We start from the raw sequence: 4,819 nt of genomic DNA on the forward strand, positions 1-4,819 counted from the left end.
ATTTTGTAAATAGAAAATTTCTGAAGCTTTTAAGATACAATTGTTCTCTTTCTGAGATAGTATTTGGACTGCATAAGCTTGCTGGACTTTATGGACTTTACTGACCTTATGGACTTTATTGATTTTATGGATTTTATGGACTTTGAGGATGCCCAAAAGGAAATGGTCTAAGGATTTCAAAATAAAAGTCTTGGAACTTTTGTGCAATTTAACAGAAGGATTCAACCAGCTAAATCAACTAACAGGGACAGTACTAGCTGCGGACTTAGCTGTGCAAGAAAAGGAATTTAAGGCCTTTTGTGAGAGCTACAAGGACAATTATAATGAAGAGGAGAAAATCCGAGGAAAAAAAGGTGGATTCAATCTGTCGAGGAAAAGTAGGAAAATTAAGAGGAAGAAAACAACAAGAAGAAAAAATGGGAAATCTGTAGGAAAAAAGAGTGTCCGGAGGAAGGCGGTACAGACTCTGGTTGTTGAAAAACTCTCAAGGACATATGAGATAAGAATGGAGTACAAACCAGTTTCCCAGGACTGTGGAATTATGGTATTTGAAAGGGAGGGGGTGGGTTGAAAAACTTATGAACTTTGTGGAAACTTTTTTGCTATTATGGTTTGACGTATGGTATGTTAACGGATAACGGTATGGTCTTAAAATGAATGATGAGATAAAGGGGGGAAGGACTTTAAGGTAAATTCAATTTTAAATATGTTGTTATAATAGATTGGGGAATAACAATGAAAGCTTAGAAATACAGTTTTTCTTTTTAGTTTGTTGATGTAGTTTGTAGGTGTTGTTTTTTATTTGCTGTTTTTTCTTTTGTTGTATTCGTTGTTTTTCTGGTTGTATTTGTTGTATTTTGATGTGGAAAACCAATAAATTCTTTGTTTAAAAAAGAAGAAGAATATTTTGCTTACTGAAATGAAGTCCAAATGATACCTCCAACCCCCCGCCCCCCAAAAAAGCTGAAAGGGGTGGAAATGAAAGGGAGAAGTGTATCCAATTACAGTTTTCTTAAAGTGCCAGATTACTTTTCTGAAAGGACATGGATGGCATCCAAGGCAGAAGTAAATAGGAGTCTCTGACAAAGAGAGAGGGGGGAGGAATCAGTTGAACACTCAAACACCCTTTGAAACTTCATTATACTGTTCAACATCTTTTCCTTAATAACTGTTCCCTATTGTTTAGCTTAGGCTTCAAGATAATGATGTAACATTTAGGGGAAAATATGCAACCCAGTAATCCAGCACTAGATGCAAAAATGGCAAATATCTCCACAGCTACCATGTATTTTCCTTTGGTGCTCAGATACGTTGGGACAAAGGACAACCAAACACTGCAAAAGACCAGCATGCTGAAAGAGATAAACTTGGCTTCATTAAAGCTATCAGGTAACTTCCTGGCAAGGAAAGCTACCGTAAAGCTGACAATAGCCAGGAGGCCCATATATCCCAGAACACAGTAAAACATAGTCACAGACCCTTCATTACATCCCAGTATAAATTCTTCAGTCACTGAGTGTGCGTCAGCATCTGGGAATGGAGGAGAGGTTAAGAGCCACACAATGCAAATGCTTGCCTGGATAAGGGAGCAGGAAAGGACAATGAAACTGGACAGGCTTTTTCCTATCCATTTCCTCATGCTGCTTCCTGGTTTGCTTGCCATGAAAGCCAGGACCACAGTGATGGTTTTGGCCAACACACAAGACAGGGCTATGGAGAAGACCATACCAAAGCTAATTTGTCGCAATAGACACATCACTTTCTGAGGTTTGCCAATAAATAGCAATGAGCAAAGGAAACAGAGCAGGAGGGAGATGAGGAGAGTGTAGGTGAGGTTCTGGTTGTTGGCTTTGACAATGGGAGTGTCATTGTGTTTCATAAATGTTCCTAGCACCAGAACTGTGACCATAGAAAAAGCAAGTGCTGAGGTAGCTAAACTAATCCCCAGAGGTTCTTCATAGGACAAATAGGTTACCATTTTAGGAATACATGAATTCTTTTCCTTGTTTGGATATTGGTCAGCTTGACATTCAGTACAGTCATCCCTGTCTGAAAAGGAAAATCGTCCTGTAATTATTTGAAATATTTTATACTTCCTGCATTTTTCCATTAATATGACACGAAGTGCACATTACAGAGCTCATACTAGGACCACTGATGATGCATTGGTCACCAGCACTTTCTCTTTTTTTTAATAATAAAAAACAACAACTTTAATTAGCCTTACTCATATGTGTATGAGTATTTCCTAGTATTTTGGTAAGCTCATAACCTGCAGTGACCAACTTTCTAAAGAGATTCTCAAGTTCTCTGAAAATAAGGAAGAATATAGAAATGTCTTTTATGGAGAAATAAAATGTTTGAGGACAGATTCTGTGAAACACTAGCCTAGTGATCCAGACCACAATTTAAACAAATTATTTCTGCCACCCTCTTGGCTTTACTATTGCAAGTTGAAAGAGCTGCTCCCGAGGAAATTATTCAGAAAGCTGTAGATTAACTAGAATCTTTTTCTGGATTAAAAACTTTGCAGCACATACTCCTGTATGGTCTAGCATCCATCATGATGTGAACATGGAACTATCATTTATGTTCCTTAGGATCATAAGGTAACACTGCACACTACATATCTTACCATATTGGTTTGAGATCTTCCCTTCTGGACATGCAACACAATCATAACAGCAAAACTCATTCTCATCCCGTTTTTTCCTGCTGTGACCAGGGTGACAGCTGTCAGTACACAAAGAAAGAGGTAGTGTCTGTTCCATAAATGGGAAGAAGTACAATATTACCAATTGAAAATTATGTTACCAATGTTTTTGATATTTGTATCTGATTTGTCTATCTAAATAAATGTGTTGCGGGCACAAAGGAATGGTGTTTGAAAGTTCTGAAGAGCACCTGACATCCTATAGACTGCTGGTGGTTTCCTGGAGTGTGCATGCACACGAAAACTCATACCAATAACAAACTTAGTTGGTATCTAAGGTGCTACTGGAAGGATTTTTTTTTTTTTACTACGGCAGACCAACACAGCTACCTACCCGTAACTAGCATTACAGGACTTCTTTACCAATGTGATGCATATGGACATGCATATACACACATTTACTAAAAGTAACATTATACCTCCAGAAAACATTCAAAATGAAACAGTCCCTACCTTATTAAAACTGCTGTGCCATGTGATGGCATCATCATGAATTGTGAACCCCTTTGCCTGGGGATCTACACTTCCAATTTTCACTCTTTGGAACGTCTGGTTTGGAAAAATGACCCAGTTTATTATATCAAATCCAGCAATCAATTCCCCTTTCTGGTTAAAAGCAACCTCATCACCGACACAGTTGTTAAATGAGACATGTTTCAGAAAGTGGTGGAGCTAAATGGGAAAGAAAATCAAAATTACATGAGGATGTTTATAGATAATGTATAAAGTTGCCTTCATACTGACACTGTCCTTTCCAACACAGTAATCTAACTACCTTCTGAAAGCAAATCTCACAGGGCAAATGCAGAAGTCTTTCCTAGGTGTTTGGGAAAATTCAGGATGTAAATCGGGTCTTCTGTATACAATGCAGGTGCTCTATCGTTAAAGTAAAGCCAATTCCACTAACATAGTTCAGTCCATTAACCAAGTTTGGAAGCTATGAATCAAACTTTGTGACACATTAGGTTGCTGGAGATTATCTGACTTAGATCTAAGTCAAGCGGTAGGAAAAACATGGTATTGCATCAAGAGATCTGTTGTTTTGCCATCTTGACGTCCTTAGGCCATTACCTGCCATGGCTGTTGATGCTGAAGATTCAGTCTCCTTCCATTCATCATTGCTCCTTGCTGAGCCTGGTGTAATTGCATATTATGTAAAGCATGTGTCACGGCATAGACAGCATTGTATATGTTGTAGCTGTGACCAATCATGTTCATTTCAAAAAATATCCCAGGAAGACTCTCCAGCTTCTCTGCACCAGTACAGAGATCCTTACCTTCCTGCCCAACAAATGGATCTTGAAATTCACACCAAAAAGCCTTTTCCCAGAACTCCTTGATGAAACCGTCTTCCTTTGTCAAGAAATAGTCTCTGGTTTGAAGAAAGTATTGAAATCCTCTGACTTTATTTGAGTGAATGGTAAAGGACAGAGCTCCATGGATGGTTTGTATATCCCATTGCCTTTCATAATGGTTTCCTGAGAGTTCTATCTGTGCTGTCATAAGCCACACTTTTCCTTTAGGTTTCATAGTCACCTTGAACATTTCTGGTAGATACAGCAATGTCCTCAAAAACAAAGTACTTTCATCATACACAATCACTACATTGGCATTACTCTTCATGGAATTATAGTATATTTCCAGTATCTGGTTTGACGTTTCACCCCAGTCATTTAAAACAAATATCGTGATTCTTACTAGGAAGGCAACACAAATTCCTCTCAGGGGAAATTCTGCAAGTATGGTATGCACAAATTTTTCACCACTGTCATCATCTTTAGCAAAGATCCCAACCCATATCCACTTGAAGTGTAAAAGTAGTTGTATAATTCCCTTATACTGGTAGCTTTCATTTGGAACCATCTGGTAGAAGGTAAAGCCTTTGTCTTTATCATTCATCATTGGTACAAAACCATATGTGAACTATAGAAAGGATGGGTGTGTCAGGAATACACACACACACAAACACATACTGACATTATCATCATCACCATCATCATAATTAGTATTAGCATTATTATTACTACTACTTCACATTTTCCCCTGCTTGGACCCAAGAATAGATAAAAACAGGAAAAAATCATTTTAAAAAACAATTAAATGTTA

The 4,819-nt window shown here is 37.9% G+C and overlaps 1 pseudogene; it reads right to left on the minus strand.

Annotated features, from left to right (window-relative positions):
- Nucleotides 1-1,147: 1,147 nt before the first annotated feature.
- Nucleotides 1,148-3,451, minus strand: LOC117057597 (annotated as a pseudogene).
- Between the last annotated feature and the right edge of the window lie 1,368 nt (nt 3,452-4,819).

Source organism: Lacerta agilis, chromosome 14 (genome assembly GCF_009819535.1).
Source record: "Lacerta agilis isolate rLacAgi1 chromosome 14, rLacAgi1.pri, whole genome shotgun sequence".
Lineage (NCBI taxonomy): Eukaryota > Metazoa > Chordata > Lepidosauria > Squamata > Lacertidae > Lacerta > Lacerta agilis.